Raw genomic sequence first — 23,706 nt, 5'->3', positions numbered from 1 at the left:
AGAGAGAGAGAGAGAGAGAGAGAGAGAGAGAGAGAGAGAGAGAGAGAATATATATCTGTGTGTTTAAAAAGAGACAGACACATTTTGGCGACATGTTTGTTGTAAGGATTGTAAATGCCTGACCAAGGAATTACATTTAATTTGAAGCCAATCAGAGCAAATCTATGGTTCTGAGGCAACGAATGGTAAGATTTAATAACTCCTATAAGACTAAAATGATCTTGGCATGTACAAGGCAGTGAGACAGGCGGAAGGGTTTCTGCACAGACTGTTTCCACATTCTAAGCTGCAGGTAGGGAGACAGACACGGAGGGAAAGGAGTGAAGACAGAATGTTGGAGGTGAAACAGACATTTTAAAAAAAGAGTTGACAGACCATCTAGGCACACAGGCTTAATTAAACTATCATAGGAAAGAATTTGCCTCTCTTTTGCATATTTTAAAACATGCCTGAAAAAAGCAAATAATGAGATTCTGTCATTTTCCCTAGATGTGCTTAAACATAGGTTAAAAAGAAAAAAAAAAGAAAAGTGACTGAATTTTAATGCCAATGTTGCTTTGGACTTTGCCCAAGTTAATCAACATCCCAGAACAAAAACCTAAAAAAATTCTGCCTTTTTAAAATTGCCAAGTGCTTCAAATATGCTCTCAGGATAAGAATATTCATGATAAGATCAGTCTACTAACTGATAATTTAGAGGAAATTTGATGTTTACGTACAACCTTGTTAATAACATAAAAAGTTGCAACATTAAAACAAAGTATTATGTTGTTTATAATGTAAGTTTCAGTAGTTGGAGCATAGGGAACAAATCAGGGGAAAATTAGAGAATAGGGGTCCTTTGAAAAAACAGACAGACAGACAAACACAAATACACACATGCACAAAAATAGACACACAGAGAGACACACACATATAGACACACACAAAGATGTACAACACAGACACACACATGCATGCACCTATAGATACACACACAAAGATACACAATACACACACACATTTACAGACACACACAGATGCACACACATATAGACACATGTAGATACACACAAAGATGCACAACACAGACACACACAGATGTATACACATATAGACACACACAAAAAGATACACAATAAAGACACACAGATTCATACAGACATACACAGTTCCACACACATTTGTGTTTTGCTTGTTTTAGTAAGCACTCCCTCCTGGTTTTGAGGAGGATACCCTCAGAGTATATTTTGATCTGTTACTGGACAAGGAGGGCATTTTGCAGTCTAGGTGAGAAGATAGTAGTAACCCTGCTTTTTAATGTGTGAGAAGAGTCCTTTTATTAAGGTCCACAAGTCAGGTTCTGGCTCTTTGCCTGGTTGGCACAAATTCATACCAGGGAATAGGTAGACAGGGCTAGGGCAATGCTTCACAAACTGTGGGTCATGACCCCCTTGGGAATCAACCTATGTTTCACAGGGGTCTCCTAAGATTACCAGAAAATACAGATTTATTACAATTCATAACAGTAGCAAAATTACTTATGAAGTAGCAACAGGAATAATTTTATGGTTGGCCACTACAACATGAGGAACTGAATTAAAGGGTTACTGCATTAGGATGGTTGAGAAGCAATGGACTAGCGTATACAGATCAAGGGACCAAATCTAAGTCAGCAACATTAGATGAATAGTATCTTGAGAAACAGTATCTTTGAATCTGACCTATAGATAACTTAGAACATGTGTTATGTTTCTGGGAAACTGCCCGAGACATCCTCTAATTGATATTTGATGAATGTGCTAGTTATATAATTTATTGTGACACAAAACTTAGGCAGTTGCCAGTTTAATCCCTGAATATTGTCTCCCCAACACAGTTTCCCTAAGACGTGATCTGGACAGAGATAAGGAAGGAGTGTTCTTAGCTTTTGCCTGCCCACCTGAATGCCCATACTTTTAAGGAAAATCAAAACCCATCTTAAGAGTTAAGTTTAAAATTAAAGATATTGTTGGTATCTTTCCAGTATTCTTATTATCAAATGAATGATGGAAATAGAGCTGTGTGCCCTGTAATGTCTGTTTTCTTTCTCATTAGTAGTGGCAAGAACCCTTCTTGAAGTGGAACTAAAACCTTTATAGTGAGTTCCCCCAAGCCTCCAAAGGACTTGAAGAGGCCACACATTTGATCAAAATGACATATTTAAAAATCTTCCTTTCAAGATACGGTACAGATAAAATGTAGATGGACTGAAGCCAAAAATGCTCTTTGTGGAAGACACACTCAATAATGTGTTCATTGTTAATCTCTGCTGGTTTCCAAGCAATTTTAGGCTTCTGCATGGAACCAATTTTCTGATTTTGGAGACTAAGATAATTCGAATTGCATGTCCTAAACTATGACAATAAGGGGAGTCTGCCAGCGGTGGCTGCTACAAGCTGGTCACACTGCAAGGAAGAGCCAGGCCTTCTTGCGACTCATAAATGATCCACTGGTAGTCAGTCTCTTTCTCTGCGAGTGGAACTGCGCCAATTCAAGTATTATTAAGTGTGTCTGGGAATCACCGATTTGCATGCGGAATGGAAGTTAAGATTTTTATTATGTAGTTTGGTGTTTCAAACAACCTGTCTTGAAGAAGCAAGCTTAGTTGATACTTAAACAATTCATAGTAAGTTTATGGTTTTCTTAGAGCATCTTTTGTTATATTTATATTCCAAGTAGATGTTATTATACAGTACATTTGGTAGTGATTTGCACTGAGTTTGTACAATGCCCTCTGGTGTACTCAGCTTCCTGGCGGTGTGGCCTGTGCCGTGAGCTCTGGAGTTCTGATGACTCCTTTTGTATGTCTAGTTCACAAAGTGCACTATCTCAAAATTATATGGCAGAGGCTTTTAAAAATTGCCTAATTAGCCAACTGTTCATTCAGTTATTAGACTGCGTGTCTGTTGGATTTTAGGAAGACCACGACTCAGTGCTGCTGATGTCTCTGAACTTGTCTCAGGTATAGGAGAGCAAATTAGAGGAAAGATTTCTATTAGTAAGGCACTGGATTTATTTATCTAGTCTTCTCTGGGGGTGGGGTGGGAATCCTAAATTCCAGATTATCAGGACTCACATAGCTCTAGACAAGTCTGCTACATTCTGCATTTCTAGGCCAATGGGTATCAGAAAAACAGAAACAAAATACATGCTGAAGTAGTCCAAAGAGTTGTGTTTTGATCATAAAATTACATTTTCTTTGGAAAATAATAGATTTATGCAGAGGTTTATACTGAGGTGATGCATGATGTGTGTGTGTGTGTGTGTGTGTGTGTGTGTGTGTGTGTGTGTGTGTGTGTAAAACAGAGAGTGTATGTGTGTTTGTGATTGTGTGTGTGGTACATTTGTGTCTATATGAGGAGAGGTGTGTGTGTGTGTAAAAGAGAGTGTGTATATGTGTTTTTGTGTGTGTTTGTGTGTGTGTGTGTGTGTGTGTGTGTGTAAGAAAGAATGCATGTATGTGTGTGTGAGAGTGAGTCCCCTGTACACTTTGATAGACCTCCATTCTTTTCAGTTTTGCTCCATCTGTATACTAATAAATGTTATGATATTATTGAATATTTACTGATATAACCTTAAGAATTCCTCTCTGTTTAACTGAGAACATATATGAAGCAATTCTTTCAGCTCTGAATATGACACATAATACAATGTAATAATGTAATACAAAAATTAAGTGCAGTAAAAATGAGGGAGGAATGTGACATGAAATTCAGGATAGTTACTCTTCACAACAGGATAGTCATCTGAAATTTTACAGGTAAAAAGATTAACACAGATGGGAAACTGTGCTCCCAGCAGCTGGAGCACCATGTGGGCCTTGAGGCCTGAGGTTGAGAGGCACGCAGCTACCCACATGTAGAGCCCCTGCGCAGTGAGGGTGTGGCCTCCCAAGGGAGGAGCCCTAGGGAAAAGAGGCTTCCACAGAAGCAAAGTGTGCAGATAGTCTCCCTCACAACAAACTGCTCATCAGACCCCACACTTCCTGTCTCACGGCAGGGCTGAATGCCCCTCATTCTTCTGTATAGCCTTTCTCCATGTGAAGTCTCTTATTTTTTTTCTTATTTTCAATAGGTTTGTTTTTAATCATCATTTTCATCTCCAAGATGGCACTTTGTTGCTAATGAATTGAAACTTTTAACATTCAAAATGATCAAAACATTTTCAAATGAGAAAATACTGGATTCTTAGACACATGCAAATTTGAGTCAATTCTATTAAATGAAGATTATATTTAGTTTTAAATTTAGTATTAAATTATGTAACTATTTCCATGTGAATATTCCAGCATTGCTTTTATGATTTTTTACTATTTTAAACCAAGTTTATAATGAACATTTATTTACACTGAGGTTAAGGGGTTTTCTTTGTTTGGTTTTTTGTTTGTTTGTTTGTTTTATTTTGTACCTTTGGCAAAATTAATTTGCAAAGTTTGATTTTGAGTCTTAAGAAATATGTGGATAAACCCAATTTTTTATTGGTTTTGTTTTTTCTAGGGCAAGTAGAATGGCTTATTAAGTAAATTATATACTCCTCAAAATTGACACTTACATGAACAAAGTGGGTTTAAATACAGAGTACATGGAGTTTGGGGAGGCAGTGTATGGAGTGGGTAGGAGAAGGATTGGGTGAGGAAATTGGGAAGCGCATTATCTACATGTGTGAAATTCTAAAACAGTGGGTTGTTTAGTACCTGTCTATTGTTGAGTGGGATGTTTAGTACCTGTCTATTGCTGCCTCACTTCTTGCTTTCAAGCCACCAATGCTTTTGTGCTTCCTTAAAAGTACATTATTGTCATATTATCTGCTAAAGATTTAGGAATGGCCACTATCAAATTTTTATAATTTTATAAAGATTGACATAAATCGGACAAGTTAATATGACATTAGGAAAGGTGACTTCACATAGTGAGCCATGAGTTTGGATTTTATTTTGCTCAGTGCTTTTTGAGATCAGCTTGCTTATTTTTAGTTTTTGGGTGTTTTACATTTGTCCTAAAGTGAAGGGACAACAGTCATTTTATTGGCCATATCAGCAAAATCTGTTCCCAAAGCTGCTTAATGTCAATTTTATGCCAATATATCAGTCATTTTAAGTGGGAAATATTTTAAATGTTTTTTTTATTATTGCATTATCTATTTATTATGGGATATGTGAATGTGTGGACACATATGACTGAGCATCAGATGACAACTGGAAGGAGCCAGTTGACTATGTGAGTTCTGGGCACTAAACGCAGGTTGTCATATTAGTCCTAATGGTGAGACACATAACAGTGACACAGCCACAGGTAGCCCGTCTCGGATTCTGAGTTTCTGACATGAACAATATGCCGGCATCCCACGAAGGGTCTTACTCCTCACACCCTCTGTTCTTTGGTGGTCTTGATTTCTAATCCTTTCACCCTTACAGTTGATTAACAAGGTGTGAGGAATCCAGGAAGAGACCCCAAGTGGGAAAGGAGGACTGTTGACAAGAACAGAGAAGTCCCTCTGCAATTTGTCCACAGATCTTCTTTCTAATGCTTCTCACATGGTGGCCATGGAAAATTCTTCACTGAGGACCATGATTCCCCAATATAGGAGTAAAAAGGGGTAACCTAAAAGGCTCTGGGCACAATTAAATCAAGTGGAGTATCACTTTATGTTAAAGTGGGGAGACAGCAAATATTTTTAAAGTGTCAGTTACTAAAACCATGGCCTACTTATTTTTTTCTAAGATAATTCAAGTGGAAATTGACCATTCAGCACCAGTGTCTAAAAGATTATTACAGAAACATAACACAGTGTGAACTCCAGGTGGTGATGTCACAGCCAAGAATTAGATCCACATTCTGTGACATTTTCCATCTCCCAATGGCAATGATTAGAGCAGCACACACTGGATGTGTTCTTCTTTGTCACTACATTGGACTTAAATCTTACGAGAGACAAGGGCGCATAGCTTTATTTATTTATTTATTTATTTATTTATTTATTTATTTATTTATTTTAAAATCTGGAATGTTTTATGCCATGTGAGAGAGCACCATATTAAATGACTTAAAATGCTTTCTGAGTGAACTCACGAAGTATATGAGAGGTGGTGTAAGTAGCTAGAGCCCAGGCGGGGCAGAGCTAGGGTTTAAATGGTCTCTTCTCCCACCTCCTCTCTTCTCCAGTCCTTCTATCTCTCTCATTCTTGAATCTCAATCATTATTTAAGCATAAATAAGATTCCTCTCCATAGACAATACATTTGTGTTGGGAGGGTGGACTTGGTCAGAAGTGGTGTAGTTAAGTTTTACCTGGTTTAAATGGTCCAAGAGGATTCTAGTCCTCAGAGCTCCAGGGCTGCCCTGGCTTCTGCCTTAGCATCCTCACAACTCTATGTGATTTAAGAAGCACTGAGATGAATTTTCATAAGCATACAACTTCCTACCTCTGCATATTAACATGCTCCAAAACCAAATCCATAAATATGTAATAGCTTCGTTGTCAGGGGCTAAGTACTAGTCTATATAAACTTAGATTTATGCAAGAATGTAGTCACAAGGACAAATGATTACTTAAAGTTATGTTCCTTTGCCAGCAATAGTACTTGCCACATAGTTTAAAAATTATTTTTGTTTTATGTGTATGAGGCTTTTGCCTGCATGTGAGTATGTATATCATATGTTCTGAAGTTAAAACAAAAACAAAAACAAAAACAAAACACAAAACAAAACAAAACAAAAAACAACAGCAGATCCCTTTGAATTGGAATATAGGTTCTGGGATTACCATTTGGAGCCTCTGCAAGAGCTAGGGCATTACTCCAGCCCACATGAGACATTGTCAAAAATAATTATATAAATCAATACCCTATATGTTTAATATGAATTAGAATCCAATTCATCTCTCCAATAGATTTTGCCATTTTGGATATTGGGTGATGGATGAATGGATTGATTGCATTGATTCTGGAATGCTGGTTTCAGGGAACATATTAGATAAAGGGGACTTAAAGATGCATGTCTGTCCCTCAACCAATCATGTGATGGATGGCTTCAGTTAATTCCAAAAAAGAAGGAAGTGAGTGCATTCTAATGCATTTGGAGGGTTTAGAATACTCAGCTAAGTAACTGGGTCACATAAGGCCAGGCATAGGAATTATATGAGGTAACACGAAAGGTGTAGGGTTAAGGTCTGTGATATAAATAATGATGGATACTGCTGAATTTCACCAAGACAGAAAGTGTGGTTTTTAAGGAACAATATGTGGTAGAGTAAAAATGTGAGTCCACTCATAAGCAGGTTAAACCTAAGACATCAGACAGATTTGATGGCCTCCACTATCTTAATAATAATATTCCTAGTCTGGCAAATAGGCTGAGAGAACTGTTTTTCTGTTAGTTCAGGAGAATTGTAGCATTCCTTAAAAGAAGCAAGACAGAGATAAAAGAGGTGTGTCACAGATTCTAGAGATTTTTAGCATGATATTAACATGTGAATCATCCAATAAAATCATGTTTTATGAGAAACATCTTTTTCTTTCTTTTTTTACATTGTTGAACTAATAGCATCAATTAGAAGTATCTTCCATTAGTATGGTAAGGTGTCATAGAAATTATTTATTCCCTGGGTTTCTACTCTGCCTTTATCTATCAGTTCCTGGTTAAAAGACATACATAATGTTTATATTGACAATAAACCTTAATCAGCACTAGAGATGGGTAGATATCTACCCTCTATGCTTTTAGAATCTACTTTCCTATCAATAACCCCACGCTATTTTTTTATTTACTCTGTTTCATATGGGCTGCTCTTAACTCCAATTGGCCAACCCTCAGGGCTACGTTTTCATGTACCACCTAACCCATGGTTGGTTTTCCCTCCTCCTCCTCTCCCCACCTTCTTGGCTCTCCTCTGTCTCCCAAGCCTAGGAACCCTCATCCCTGCCTATGTCTTGTCTACCAAGCTATTGACTGTTTGTTGGCATCTTTATTCACCAATCAAAAATAACTTGGGGACGAGGTCACATAACATCAGTCACTTGGGTCTATATGTGGACTCTCTCATCTCTGGGACAACCCAATGTTGAAAAAAAAACACTATTAACATTAAAATACAAACAACACCAGGCCAACCCACTTGAGTAGGTATCCATGAAAACATTTCTCTTACTGCATGAACTCCGCACTCAGTACTTCAAACACTTGTAGTATTATAGTGTTATCTGTGCTGTAAGGCTTCAACTGGAGGGCACTGTGCCAATGAAATCAGTTCTTTTCTTTAGGAGTTCTACACCATGTGTCATCAACTCCCTACTCACTGTTTCTGGACACACACCCATCGCCTGTTTATTTGCCATCCCTCCCATCCTCATTGGCTTCAAACAAGCAAATGAGCAACTGTGCTACACTCGGTTCCTTTATGGAAACAGTTCTAGGCTTCTGTAGGTATGGAAGCCTTTGGGTCTTTAAAGATTCAGCGAGGAAAGTAAAATTCGCTCTAGCAATCTCATTCAGATATTTTTCCAATCTCAAACCAGTCAGCATGTGCACATTGTGCAAACGTTCTCAGGGTCTGTCTAGTTTCAAGAATGGGCTCTCTGGAAGCACACATGTAGCGCTAGAATTCTTTTCTTTAATATTATTACATTAAAATGATATCAAGATGGGTTTCCTGGACTACCTGGTACATAATTATCTCTGCACAGATGTTACTGCATACTTCAGCATGCTATTATTTACATTATAGAAAGAATACAGTCAGTTGAAAAGTCTAAGGAATAAAATATCTTTTGTTTTTAAACTGGATGCATGCAGGACCCACACGACACAATCTTGGGATTCCTTGGTGTGTGCAGGAATGTGGATTTGGCTACATTCCTGCCCAGATGCCTCCAAGTTTGAAGGGATGATGGACACGCTCCAGGTTGAGGCAGAGGACTTTTAGGGAATGTGTCACCAGAAAGATCTTTAGAACCTAATGAATAACAGAGCCCTTGCAAACTGAAATGTGGACTTCACAAATAGTGTTCCAAACACCAAACAACCAGAAGGCAGGCTGACTCTGGATTGTCTATATCTCCATCCCTAAGCTTCCGATGTAGATCTTTAGAAACTGTTCTTCCTACAGGTTAGGGGTATCTCTCAGTGAGAGGCCATTTTCTGACTATGAGAGAAGCCCTTGCTGTCCTGCCCTCCTAAATCTGGATTGTACTTCCTTCTGATACAGGATTCCCAAAGATCAAATTAGAGTCTACCTTGCTTTAAAGCACTCCATTAAAATAGTAACTCTTACAGTCACCTTCATCACGTACTGCAAAGAGCAGCCAAGAAGGATACAGTCATCATGATCTTATGAGCTCATTTGGAATCACCCACCAAGATGCACTCCTCACCTTACAACCCCAAATCGCTTCACAGCTTCTGAAGCACTGAGAGGTGCTCCCTGCATTGTAGATCTTGATTTGGTCCTTTAGAGAGCATGGGAGAGGCAAGCACCGAGTGGCACGTCACGCATGTGTGCCCCCAGCCTCTCCTTCCTTGCCATCATCTCCTCTCCCATCAGCCTTCAGTTCTGTTCTATCTCTCTATTGACATCTACTTTCTTCCCTTTTTGGTGCTTCATCTTGGTGACTTCATTAAGTGAGTGACAGATAATTTTATTTATGTTTCTATGCCCCAAAATTAAAATGGATTTCCTGTGAGGCTTACAGTGCTACTCTCCTCACTCTTTCTCCCTGGATTTAATTTCTTCTCATGCCAAGAGGGTAGGGTTGGTGCTGGATCACAGACCATGGGGTAGAGCATCACGTTGTCCATTTGAAATCATAGTAATCTGCTATGGGAGATGAATCCCATTGCTTCCCACGGTTCTCCGTTCCTTGCAGTAGCTGTTACAGGACTCCCAGCCTTAGAGGTAGAAAGGACTCCTACCTCTCACCTGCTTCCCATTTCTCTGCGAATGGGGCAGGGGCACACAAATGTAACACGTGGTCTGCATCGGAATGAAAACCAGATAGGCCGAGTCTTAGCAGGTGCAGAAGGGAACTCCGACCTAATGTGCCAATTCAGTTGCTCCCAAACTCTTTACCTGGTAAAGCTGGCGATCCCAGCCAGCGCTCGGTGACTGCAGGAAGAAATCACAATATCTGGTGGGAAGGATCTGAATCCAAATGAGGATGCTTGTCTGCTGAAACCAAGGGACACATTGCTGGACACCAGCATGTCACAGAATCCCCTTGCTGTTCTCTTTGAGGAATGAGCAATCAGTTATCACATCTCCCAGACATTTGAAAATCTCTGACCTATTATCATGAGAACAGAAGAATTGTAGACTCCTCCATTTTTTTTTTAAAAAAATGAAACCAGAGCCAAAATTCCAATGTGCTTTTACTCTCTCTTCTATTTTCATGATTCTCCAAGTTACGTCTTTGTCTTTGGGGTTTTGTTTATTTGCATCCAAACGAAAAGAGCATGTTAAGTAAAGTTTATGGAATAAAAAAAATTACTCAGTGCTTAATAACACAGTCTTGGAATATTTGAATACAGCTAAAGTTACAGCAGTAAAACGATGTGCTAGAGGGCTTTTGGCAAGTGGCGGAGATTGGGACTTGTCCCAGAGCATGTTTTGTCACATAGTTGGTCATGGATACAAATGGAAAGAGTTCTGGAATCAGTCGCAAGGCTTCAGTTGGTCTCTGGACGCTGCTCAGTTGTTTTGTATCCAGCGATCAAGAATCTGATCCAAAGAGAGTACTTGCTCTCTCTAAGATCCAGAACCTGATCCAAAGCGAGTGCTTGTTCTAAGATTCAGGGTTCAACTAGAGCAAGTCCCCGGGGGCACTTAAGACACAAGCTCTCCTCACTTGGAAGTTTTAGTTTAGTTGAGAAATGAAGACATTCTACTGTGGCCCTAAAGCCATCCTAAAACTTACAAGCCCCACAGGTCTGACCTTAAGTACGTATTTATCCTCAGGCCCCTTGTTTTCTCTCTTGCTAACACTGTGGAATCATCTCTCAGCTAGATTATTATCACAACTTTTTAGTCTATTTTTCTGTGAGAACAAAATTCTGAGATAGAAATTTATGTACATATTTTATTAATGCATATTAATTGTTCATATCATATATCTATTTGATATATAAATATTATATAATATATTAAGATATATATATATATATATATATATATATATGTATGTATATATATATTTTTTTCTTTCCCCTATTTCAAGAATGTGGAGACTCCAAGTGGTCAGCCCTAGTAGACTTACTGTGTGCTGTTGACCTATAACTTATTTGGTGACTTCTTGCTTTATTCAGACATGATGCAAGGTCAGAAGGGTCAAATGAGATGTATACCATGTATACCTCATGTGAGAGAAAGCATGGCAGGGAGGGTGAACAGAGCCTGCCTAGTTTGATCACTTTCATGATTATCATAGAGAGACTGTCTCTCTTAATATTCCCACTCAGATTATCAGGTCCCAGTGTATTGTGGGGGGCATTGAAGTATAGCCTGGTATGAAGTATAGGTGGTATGCCTGAGGCTTCTGCTTTTTTCCATTTATGAAAATAGATTTATGGAAATCCACAGGTTCTCCCCAACTCAAGAGGAAATCCTGGTCTTTACCATACTAGACCAGATTGCCAGTGTGACTATCTCATGCACACACCCTCCCTGCGCACACACTCCCTGTGCACACCCTCCCTGCACACACCCTCCCTGCACATACTCCCTGCACACATCCTCGATGCACACATCCTCAATGCACACAACCTCCCTGCATACACCCTCCTTGCACACACCCTCCCTGCACACACCCTCCCTGGCACTCTGCTCTTTAAGCTCTCATTCTCAGCTCACTGCACCTCCCAGGGTACAGTGGAGATGTTACTACCCCCAGACCTTTGCACCTGCAGATCCTTTGTGTGGAGCACAGCTCTTTCCTTGACTCATCTCCTCTTTTATTCAAATCTTCACCCAGGAGGAGGCTGTCTTAAACCAGCAGGCACATATGTGTACACAGACACTCTTGTTAGATGTTCCATATGGATATTACCATAAGAAACCTTAGGGCTTTCCTTTAATGTCGCTCTCTCTGCCTTTAGGAGGCAAGGTCCAGGGTGGCATGCAGCTTTGTTGGGTTCCTTTACTTTATTTTGTTGTAGTCTTAGCCTGCCCTGGAGCTATGAGGTCATGCATTGGGAGCTATGGGAAAGAAAACAAGAAAACCAGAGCAAGAGAAGAGTGGGCTGTCTGAGTTTGCTGTCCCTGTCTGCAGCTAAGTGTAGAGAATGGAAAACACGCCAGAGGAACTTTCTCCTTGCCAAGTTTCACCTCAGCATCGCCTCAGATCAAAACCCTCCAGTGGGTGTAAATTGTCTAGATTCCCTGATCTAGAATTTGAACTTTGGGGTTTTTTTGCTTGTCAGTTTTGTCATCTAACACAATGCCTCTAACCTGTGTGTTCTCCCAACTGAATCTGTACACCTAGTTCCCGTCTTTCGCTTCTCACAAAAACCCTTGACAAATGTAGCCACTTCATTAAGCTTCCCCGGAGCTTTCTTCATGGAATCATTAATATAACCATACTCTACCATATTTATTGCATTTCTTCTTTCTACTTATTTATAGGTACACATAAGGGAAACTCTTTATATACTAGAATGAGAAACAAACCAATATACTGTTTTTTATTGACAATGTTTTTCATGGTGTTATTGAAAGGTTTAAGGCTTTGAATGAAGAAACACGAAAGTCAAAGTCAAGGCTCTACGGTGTCTCTGTTGTCTCTGAGATAGCAGCACACATTAGTGCAAAGGGGTTATTTACAGAGGAACACTAGAGAAGGAATAATTAAAAAACTGGAGAATGTCTGCTGAATGATAAAAGTATATTATCTTAGATTATTACACTTACTGATGATCATAGTGCCATTGTTCGCAATCCGGTTTCTTAGAAAATGTATTGGTTGATCTCTTGTGGCCTATCTAATGATCCCTTCTGAAGACAAATCCATGCTCATTTCTAGAACTAGTGATTATGTTAAGGTACACTGAAGGGCTTTGTTGATGGGACTAAGGAGATTCCTTAGACTTGTGGAGATTATTCTCAATCACGGCAAAGATAAAACCAAAAACCTTGAAAAGGGTGGTTCTGAGAAGGGAAGGGAGAAGTTGCCATAGTCCAAGGTTCCCATGTGAATTCAACATGGTAAGGAAGTGCTTCTCTATAGAGCTTTCTGGGGAGAATCAATCTCTCTCTCTCTCTCTCTCTCTCTCTCTCTCTCTCTCTCTCTCTCTCTCTCTTTCTCTCTCTCTTCAGGACTTCTAGCCTCCACATCTGTAAATTAATTCATGTTTGTTATTTCCAGTCTTTCATTTTGTGGTGATTTATTATAGTGGTAATAGTACACCAATACATTTTATAGTAAAATAAATGAAGGCTCAGACAATTAAAACAGACAAAGTTCACCATCTTTGCTAAGGTTTGTGGAACAATGTAGCCTGACAGTTGCTTAGCTCTGTTATGGATCAGGAAACTATCCATAGACAATGTTTAATTGAATAGTGTGTGTGTGTGTGTGTGTGTGTGTGTGTGTGTGTGTGTTTAGGTATGGTAACTTTGTGTCTATTAAACTATTTACAGAAATAGATAATAGAATGAGCAGATCTATGGGATGTTGTTGGTGATACACCTTATAAGCTATATATTGCTTGACATCAATATAATAACTGTACCGTGTCTACTACTGACCTTGACCTAGACATTGGACATTCAGTAACAGTTGTTGGTAGAATTTCCAGCAAAAACTATTTAAGGATTTTACTATAAACACCTACTCACTATTGATACACTGTAGGCATCTTCAAAGCATCAGATTTTGCATGTGAGCAATATGTGTGCCCAGAGTTGTCAACGGTAGTCCTGGATGACATGGTTTTGCCTCTTCTCGCTCTGACAAGATCGCACTGTGCTTCAAGAAGGTGACTCCTTTTTATTTCTAAGATACGTACTTCACAAAAAAAGGGAAGTTTTCTCCCAACTGTCTCTACAAGGACTTAACTTGAGCTAGACAAACATGCCCCATGTTTACAGGGTTGCCAATGCTCTTTTGTTTATAATTGATTTCTGGTATGTCTCTATTGAGCTGAGAATTCACTCCTCCCAGAAACTTCATGCCGACAGCATAGTAGTTAACCAAAGAGATTGCTGAATACCAGGACTCTTACTTTGTGGCACATAAGCTCTGCTCTGTGCACATGACCTCAGCCTTTGTCTGAAGGAAGTCGACGCAGGCTGTTAGAGACTGGCTACCACATAATTCCCCCATGGTAATATTTCATATCAGGATGAAGGGACATGTCTCCCCCTATGTCTGCTCTAGTAAGAGTCCCTGCTGACTGCTTTGTTCCTGGACTTGTTGGCCTGTCTACTTCCTTGCAGACTTAGCAGCTTAGACTCAATTTCCCTCACTCCACATCAAGCCTCTGTCACTATGTTGTTCTTTTCTGTGTCCCCTAATCCCTTGCACTATTTGCACTTTCACTAATGTCTGTAAAGTCTTGGAATTTAGAAGAGTTTACGAATATCCTAAATCATAGTCCTCCATATTCACAAACCGAGGTATGGTTTGTTTAGAGATAGCTATTTTCTAGCTTATTTCTCTCTCTCTCTCTCTCTCTCTCTCTCTCTCTCTCTCTCTCTCTCTCTGTGTGTGTGTGTGTGTGTGAGTGTGTGTGATGTGTGCACGCACACGCATACACACATAATCTACTTATCTCCCACTTGTCTGGAATTGACTAATTAGGCTTGGCTGGGACGAGTAAATATTTATGACTTTCAAAGTCTTATACAGAATAGAGGTACAGAATCTTCTTATATGATATAATTCTGTCTCAAAAAAAATCTGCTGCAGGGGACTCCATACATTTGAACACCGGGTAAACATATAAGTGTTTCCCAAGAGCTGTGATTTTACAGGTAATGTTTGCCTCTCGGGATGCTCCAGTGGCCTACCTGGGTGATGTATGCCTCAACTCACCAAGCAGGTATGGAAGAGGAATTCCATGGAGATACTATCACTGAGGGGCTTCATTTCAGTGTGCATAGGCTAAAGCCTATGCCTCTCGGGTACTCCATAGTCCCTCTGAGTCCACTTCACAGGAAAATCTATCATCATTTATCAATGAAGTTGGTTCTTCTCAGACCCAGAAGTATCTCAGAGCACTGATTGTGGTGTAAGAAGAAGACACTGAACTTAAACTGGTCCCCTGCTCTCTGGCATGTTGCACTGTTAGGATGAAAACCAAGCTGCTCCAGTCCTCAGGCTTGGCAGCCAGTGCCTTGGAACTGTAAGCCATCACTCTGACCCAAAAGAGTCTTTAACACCTGGGCATCCTTATTGTTGTCATTCTCTGGTCAGTATAGTGGAACAATGATATAGAGCACTTGCATCATATTGGGTATTATAAATACTCAAGGGACAATTTAAAATATATGGAAATTGAGCCTGAGTCATATGCAAGAATACAGCAGTTTGTATAAGGAAATTGGTCATCTGTACACACTTTGTGTTCCACAGATTCGGGTTCTTGCCTTGAATTCCCCATAGATACCTAGGGATGACTTTAATGTATAAATGGCATTTCTCTTTAGACAGGATATGGAACAATGACAGTAACTGTTGAATATCAATATGCATGTGTCCATGAACTCTTCTTGTAATTGTCTTGCGGGCTTCACACTTCAGAATAGAAGCTAGAGGGGGAATGGGTAACAAATGGAAAAGGGTCACTGGCTTTGTCTTTTGTTTTGATATATTTTTAGTCTTCTGACACACTGATGTGGAAGATCTCCACTCTACTAAAGCACTTGATACATTTTAAACATTGATAAGATTGGACATTTTGCTATTGCAGTGGGGGCTGCTGAAGACTTGCTAGAATAGCCATGCCTTCAGTGATTTTGATCTTTGAAGGGATACGGGGCCTGTATAGTATGAAAAAAAAATAGTATAGCCAGGCATCCTGGCCACACAATCATCACAAGTTTTTGATTTGGAAATATTTCCCAGTTTGGAAGTTATAGCTTTCAGCTGTAACAATAGCAGGCTGTTCCACAGAGGGAAACACATTGTTCAAGATAAATATCGTCAGGGCAGTTTTGTAGCATTGAGGAAATACAAATGACCCTTTTCTCCTACCAATATTAAGATGTTCTGAAGGTTTCAGGAATGTTAACGTAGGAAGACAGGGTTTGAATTGGCAGAGTGCAAGGCTGTGGGGATCAGGAAAAGAGTGGCTACAGAGGCAGCAACATTTGATCTGTTAACAAAACCCTTTGCACTCGTAGCCATCACTCAATGATAAGAGGCAGCGTCTAACCAGCACACCTGTCACTTTCCCACGGTGGAGCAGGTTTTATGCATGCAAACCTGCTCTGAGTGGAAAGGTGCTTTCCCAGCTGCAGTTACTAAAGGCCCATGCAGAGCATCTTCAGGGCTGTGCAATTTCACATGGCCCTAAGAAGCTCAGGATTAAAAGCACAAAGTTTGTCCAAAGCACTACAGAAGGTCTGCAGAGGAATTTTAGGTGGGCTTTCACACACTCATTTTTTTTCTTATTTATGGAAACAATAACCAGTTCGGTCTTCCTGTCAGACATTTCTTAGTCTTATATGACATTTTTTTTCCCCTCAGAAAAAAGTAAATAATTATTCACTTGCTATTTTACATTGTAATTCCATATTCATTGCCTTTTAGCTGTAAAACTGATCAAGAGACATAATGAATATGATTTACTGAACACAGAAGATACTTCAGATAACATGCTGTGATTATCTGGTATGATGATAAGGATGTTAAAGTGAGAACTATCTTAATTATGTTTTACAGACAAGTAAATGTTGAAAACTAAAGTGGGCAGTCTGAGAAGAGAGTTGTCTCCACTCCCGAAGTGCACTGCAATCTGAAACTTATGAACCCTCCTGCACATAAATAAAAATAAAACTCATTACAAAAAGAAGTGTGGCAGGTGGCATACAGAACACAACCAATTAGGTATAAATGTATTCCTTCCAAAATGGCAATTCTATTGCATTTTCTAAATAACCAACCAGTTTCATCTTTATGATCAAATTTATATTGTAAAGTCTTCGGAAGATTGACTAAGGGTCTTAAAAAGCCCTTAATGGGTTGTTTGTTTGTTTGTTTTATGCTTCTTGTTTGTTTTTTGTTTTTGGTTTTTGGGTTTTTTTTTCTCTCTAAAATCTTTCTGGAGTAATTTGTCAGGCAGAACCTGTCCCACTCACACATGAAACAGTCTACATTCTGTGGGGCTTTGGAAGGGCAACATAGCTTTGCTTTCCTTCAGGCTTCAGACCAAGGAAGAGTTCAGTAGACCTCTCAGAGATCTTCCATGGGAGGGCTGTGGGGGAAGCAGCAGAGGAGACTCTGAAGATCACAGATTCTAACAGGTTCACTCCTGCCTGCAGAGATTCTACTGCAAGGGTTTGGGGTCCACTCTGCTTCTTACCCCTGCTTCATCTGTGTTCAAGCAAGATCACCAGTTCCCTTCCGGGCTTTGGGCTGTTGTTGTTGTTGTTGTTGTTGTTGTTGCTGTTGTTGCTGTTGTTGTTGTTGTTAATAGGAGTAGGCACATTTGCCTGCAAGCTCGCATTTGCAATCTTGGTTGAATTACTGTGTCTAAAATGGGATATTTGCAAAGACCATAAGACAGGCACCAAATCTGTCATTTATTAGCAATCATGACTATTAACTTTATCTTTCAAGTGTATCCATGATGTGGAGCCCTGGGGACATTTTCCTGTGATACCACACCGGTCTTTTCTCTGAAAATATTATTCATAGGCTCACATTGGAGATGGCAGTAAAAAAACTGAGGGCAAATCAGATAACCAACTAGAAACTTCTACCCTTTAGGTGATTATAGCTACCTTGAATGGCTGAATACATTATTTGTCATTCATTTATTTGTAAAACGATCATACAAGTCATATCGTGCCTGATTAAATTGCTTATTTCTCAGGGTTAGGTATTGACTTTCTTCTATTTTACCTTCAGGTGCTGCATAAACACATGTCACTAATGTTTAGAGCAGTTCTTTACTTCTGTTTGTGAATTTTTTTAAAACTAGGGAATAATTCAGTAGTAGGAAGTAATTCAATATGGGAAAAAGCCCATATTGAGATTTCAAACTGAGACTCACTTATGAGACATAGCTCCTTTACCTTTGTGTCATACTTAGCTTTTCTTTTTCTCTTGAGTTTCCTAAATACAGCTGCTATAACATGCCAGCCAGGTTTGAATTTAGAGATCTCTTTTTCTTGGCATCCTATTGTTTACTCCCCTGCTCTGGGCCCTGTCTTATACCATCAGCAGACTCATACCCATCAAAGCCAGGATTCCATCCTCCACACACGCAAGCATTTGTCCTTACATTAGACTTAGAGAGATTCACCAGTAGCATCATGGTTGGCTATGTGGAAGATAGAACTATGAGAGGATATTCACCTGCTCTCTGGAGTTTAACCTAGCAACCATCATTTGGACAAGACATCCCATGATTGGAGATGTGAGGTAGAGTATAAAGTACAAGGCTCAGATGGACCCTCTCCTTTCACTTCTTGCTCATAAGCACTAAAAGAAACATATGGAAATATTTATAACATTATGTAAAAACAATCAATCTTAAAACAACGGAGCTGTTGATTGACAAAGGGAGAGACAATTTATGTTACATGATAGAAAATAATAAATAGGAAAATGGGTGCTGATGTTATATATTTAATATTTTATGTTATGTATAATAAATGGCAACTATTTATTTTTTGTAACTGATGATCACAGACTGCTTTGTTTGGCTTTTGCTGAATCTTGGGATCGAAGCCAATGTCTGGTTGTAACTGATGAATGAACATCCTACTAATATTGGATAATAATTTTCCTTGTGAGCCCAGTGACACAGAAGTTAAAGGGAACCAACATGTTTTGGAAATGCATCATTTGTCAGCCCTCTTAGGGACTCCATTGTTGAGTCAGATAGTCAAATGTTTAATACAGGTAGATCACATTCTCCATCCTACCATACTGTCCACCACAGAATGTTTAATGTTGTATAAGTATGACATATTTTAAGCTCTTGCTGTAGTGTTAACATATTTTCAATGATTCTGTTATATTTACAAAGTCTGTAAAGCAATTGACAGAGCCCTATGGTTTAGCCAGTCTCTGTGAAGTAAACACCGACAGAGCCGCCAGCTCGTGGTGACTGACATGGATGTGTGAACTCTGAGCTGAAGAGAGATGTGGAGTACCACACCTTATGTGCCGCTCCACTGGAGTTCAAAGAGCTTATGTAACCTCATATGTGATGAAAAAAAAAAATGTGATGAAAGTGTAGCAGCATCACTGGACCATGATGACTGGGGTTCAATCGCAGGACCCACAGACTTTTGAGAATCATCTATGTGCAGTTTATTAATTGAGGTAGTATTGACAAACAACTAGTTGCCAGATGTCACTTCACAGTCTTCTTCAGAAACACCCTGTCTTCTCGTGTTGAGGTAGGTAATTCTTGGAGTTATGAACTTTGTAGTTATTTTGCAAATGTCACCATAGGTCCTCCTCAAACTTTAAATGGAATTTCATCTAGTTCTTGGTTTGCGGTATGGATTTTTCCCATGAATTTTATGTTTCTTTAGTTAGGTTCTTTGGTGATTACAATAATGTTATATTATATAAGACTTTTTAGATGTTTAAAAATTATTTTTAGTTACAAAATAGAACCTTTTCTATCTTGCCTTTATTCTCTTTTTTATTAGATATTTTCTTCATTTACATTTCAAATGCCATCCCCAAAGCCACCTCTAGCCCCCCCTGCTCCCTATCTTTTTTAAAGTTAATTTAGTCAAGGCATAATTGACAGGCAGTGGAATATGGATTTTAACAAATGTATACATATGTATAACCACCACCACACTCAAAACAGAGAGGCTTTGCATCACCCCCCAAATACTCCTTACTGTCCCTGTTTCAACATAATTCCATGTTTCAGGCTCCAAGAAACCACTGACTTACTGCCAGTCAGCATATACTGATTTCCAGTCCTCAGATTCCATACAGAGTGAGAGTAATGGATGCAGTGTTTTGGGGTGTGGCTTATCTCAGTGAAGAAAAAAAGAATTTAAACAAAAGATTTTAAGAATTATTAGTGTTTAGGAAGGGTATTTGTGTTGTTTTATGAAGTTTCGTCTTACTGTTATTTGCCATGCGTCTATTCATCTCAGTAACTCACCTAACAGACTTTTTTTGCTTTTTTTCTGGTCAGAATATCCAATATTTATGTTAAAATAATAGATCCCATTATATTTGTAGCTTCTTTTTATGGGAATGCTCATAAATGTGTATATACATATATATTCATAAGTGAGCATTATTCAGAATCAGAGGAGGGATTGGTATATTTTACCTCAAGAGTGAGTTCAGAGATGTCTCAGATGTAAAGATGCTGGACTACAAGTCTGAGGATGTGTGCAATCCCTGGAACCCGCATAGTAGAAAGGAAAAAAAATCTACTCCTGAAAGTTGTCTTCTGACCTCTGTACATGCACCATGACATACTGATATACCCTCATGCATGCATACATATGTATGTACATACATACATATACATATACATATATGCACACACACAAAATGAATAAATGCAAAAATCCTTTAAAATTTTATTTTCAAGAATCAATCTTTTCTTCCTTCCTTCCTTCCTTCCTTCCTTCCTTCCTTCCTTCCTTCCTTCTTTTTATTCATTTTTAGTTGTAGATACAAAGTACATGTCTTCTTGTATCTAAATGAAGGTCAACCATGAAATGCAATTCTATTTCTATTAAACATTTTCAATTTGAAGTCATCTATAAACAACACATGTTATCCTTATAATGTGTACCTAAACAAGGAATAATTTGTTTTTCTTTTTTAGAATTAGGCAAATGCAGGATACATTATTTAAATCCTTGGGCCAAAATTCTATTCTCTGACTTTTCATGTCAGTCCCATTTCACTACAGCATGGACCAGGCATGCCTCGAATCCCTTCCTGATGGTGCACAGTGCTTTGCCTCTTACATCATTGATTTGTTTTTAACTTTCCTAATTAACGATTGGATGATGGATGGCCTGCTAGTGTCTTGAAGGACTATACAGTGAGGTGTGTGCATGAGTAGAATTTACAACCTCTGCGGAGTAACCTGATGAGAAAAATTCTCTGAAATGCTAATTAGAATATGCACAGTTAAGGATCTTTTTACTCCTGGGAAATAACAAGCAAGGGAGAATGACAAACTCTTTTGAGTTTCTCCTCTTTGTAGACCATTTCCACATTTCCACATGTTTGCTGTTGTGTTGGGTCAAGTTTTGACTGTTTATTTTTGTGTTTCTGAAACTAATATTACCAGGAAAGTAGCAACCCCCCGTTTTAAACAGCAGCAGAAAAGTGCTGTGGTAGCTGTGCCCAAGAATCTTTTGTTCTTGCTACTTCCCAGAGACCCATCAACACAGTGACTTTTCCTTTTTATGACTAATGGTTAAAAATAATAGTGTAAAACTACTACTATTAGCCTATTTTCAGGACCCCACCTACCTTATAAGGACAAAGAAAAAGTAATATATTACAAAGCAGCATTAAATTTATTATAAACACATGAAGTTTTAATGGATAAAAGTGATGTTTAAGTGACATTTCTGAGTGTCTACATTTTAAGGCAGAGTTGGTGTTATGATTGTAGCATGTTGTGCTATATATGACATAAACATTATTAGCTAACTGGTAATAGTTATGTGTGATTGTGGAATAATTATAGATAACAAATGATAAGATGCTTCCAGTAATTATTTGCTTTGGGCGGCATAGTATATTAATTTATTTGATGCTTACAAATAGTCCAGGCAGTTGGGATGAGTGTTGGGCCCATTTTACCCAAAGGAATGACAGTACACAATGCAGCAAAGGACTTTAGTCAGTTCAAACTACTACCCATATTTGTGTTATACATTCACATTTTAAAAAAAAAAAAAAGACCTTAAAGATTCCTTTCATTTTTATTTCCTGTGTGATGTCATGCATATGGTCATTTGTGTGTGTTTTACATATATGAACACTGAGAGATGCCAGAACAGGACATCTGTCTCCTTGGAATTGTAATTACTGAGTTGTAGGCCACAGTGTGGGTACTGAAACCTGAACTAGGTTCATCTGAAATAGCAGCCAGTACTCTCTCCCACCAGGGATTCCACATTCTCAACTCTATGCCATGCCATCTCTTGACCATGAAGAATGGAAATCAAATTGCATAAGAATCAAACACATGCATCAAAACGCAACTGAAGCCCATCCGGATCGTGAGTTGGCAATACCTTGGAGTCACGTGCTCACTGGTCAGTGCAAGCTCTCCTGAACCACAGGTACTGGGGCATCATCATTCTAAAAGACACTTGTCACGTTACACAGTTTCTACTTTATGAGTAGAGAGAAATGTCAATGGTTCATGGATCTTTCTTTTTGAAAGATACTTTTGATCTTATACTTGGCCCTGTTGGTTTATTCTCTTTGAGATAGTTAGAAATTCTTACTCAGATAATCTGTGCCATCATTCAGGGAATTTTACTGCCTTGATCTTGTACAGATTTCCACAGCTTCTGGGAGTTTAAAGAGCAATATCCAGGTCATGTCTAGAAGAGTGTATCAATGCACTTCTCCCAGCTTATAATCTTTCCAATCTCTTTCCTAAGAGCCTTGAGTTCCCTGAACCCTGGCAATGTGTAAATGGATCTCCAGTCCCCTTAACCCCCAAGCCTTATTAAAGAGAAATTGCCAATATTTCCTAGAATAGGGAGACTCATTCTTCTTTCAGAGTATTGCCATTGGTATGTTTCCCATGATCTAGTGGATGGCCACACAGGCATAAATATATAAAGTAGTATGGGCAATACTAATTTAACTAGGTAATAAAAAGAAAAGAGTTTTTGATGTCAGGGTTGTGGGAGATAGGTGCTTAAGATTGTATTTAATTGTATATATGTATGAAATTTACAAGGAATTTTAAAAACTGAAACCCAAAAAAGGATACCTTTAACAAAACAATGGAATCCAACTGCCTTCAGTAATAATAAACCAGACCTGAAAACATTGCCAACTAGGGGTACCAGAGCTCAGAAGTTGACTAAACTAATAAAGCTTTTAGGAGTCTGTTTTAAAACTACTCTGTAATGCTGAAATTGACTTCAGTTTTCTAGAGGCTTTCTGTGTTTAATAATTTCACTATTCTTTATAATACTAATACAAACTAATTTTTAACAATCTAAGAGAAAGAGGAAAACATCTATGATAAATGCTAAAATTCCATGTGTGTGTGTGTGTGTGTGTGTTATAAAATTGGCACTTCATCATTTTTTATTGAAAATAATTTTTTTACACAACATATTCTGATCACACTTTTCCCACCCCAGTTACTCCCAGATATTCCCAAGTCCTCCCCACCTCCACAGCCATTGAACACCACACTCTCTTTCTCTCACTCCTTGGGAAAAAAGCAGGCAAATAAAAAATAGACAACAAACCTGAATTTAAAAATATAAAGAAAATGCATGAGAAGCATATACACACAAAAATAAAATCCATAGCACACACACACACACA

General features: G+C 38.7%; 1 protein-coding gene and 1 pseudogene across 2 annotated transcripts in view; one reads left to right on the top strand and one right to left on the bottom strand.

Moving 5' to 3' along the window:
• Positions 1-23,706, top strand: part of Fbxl7 (F-box and leucine rich repeat protein 7) — a 350,419-nt gene that overhangs the window by 180,662 nt on the left and 146,051 nt on the right. Inside the window, exon 1 of one of the 2 annotated variants that reach the window (XM_029544105.1) lies at positions 22,374-22,472. The exons of the other annotated variant lie outside the window; for it this stretch is intronic. The gene's annotated coding sequence lies outside the window, so the exon portion shown is untranslated. Of the gene's footprint in view, positions 1-22,373; positions 22,473-23,706 lie in introns of those variants that run through there. 2 annotated transcript variants of the gene reach the window in all.
• LOC110329233 overlaps positions 1-23,706 on the bottom strand; it is a 148,326-nt pseudogene that overhangs the window by 67,094 nt on the left and 57,526 nt on the right.

Source organism: Mus pahari, chromosome 11, assembly GCF_900095145.1.
Source record: "Mus pahari chromosome 11, PAHARI_EIJ_v1.1, whole genome shotgun sequence".
NCBI lineage: Eukaryota > Metazoa > Chordata > Mammalia > Rodentia > Muridae > Mus > Mus pahari.
The sequence above is the reverse complement of the archived record's forward strand: the minus strand, read 5'-3'. Positions and strand labels throughout refer to the sequence as shown.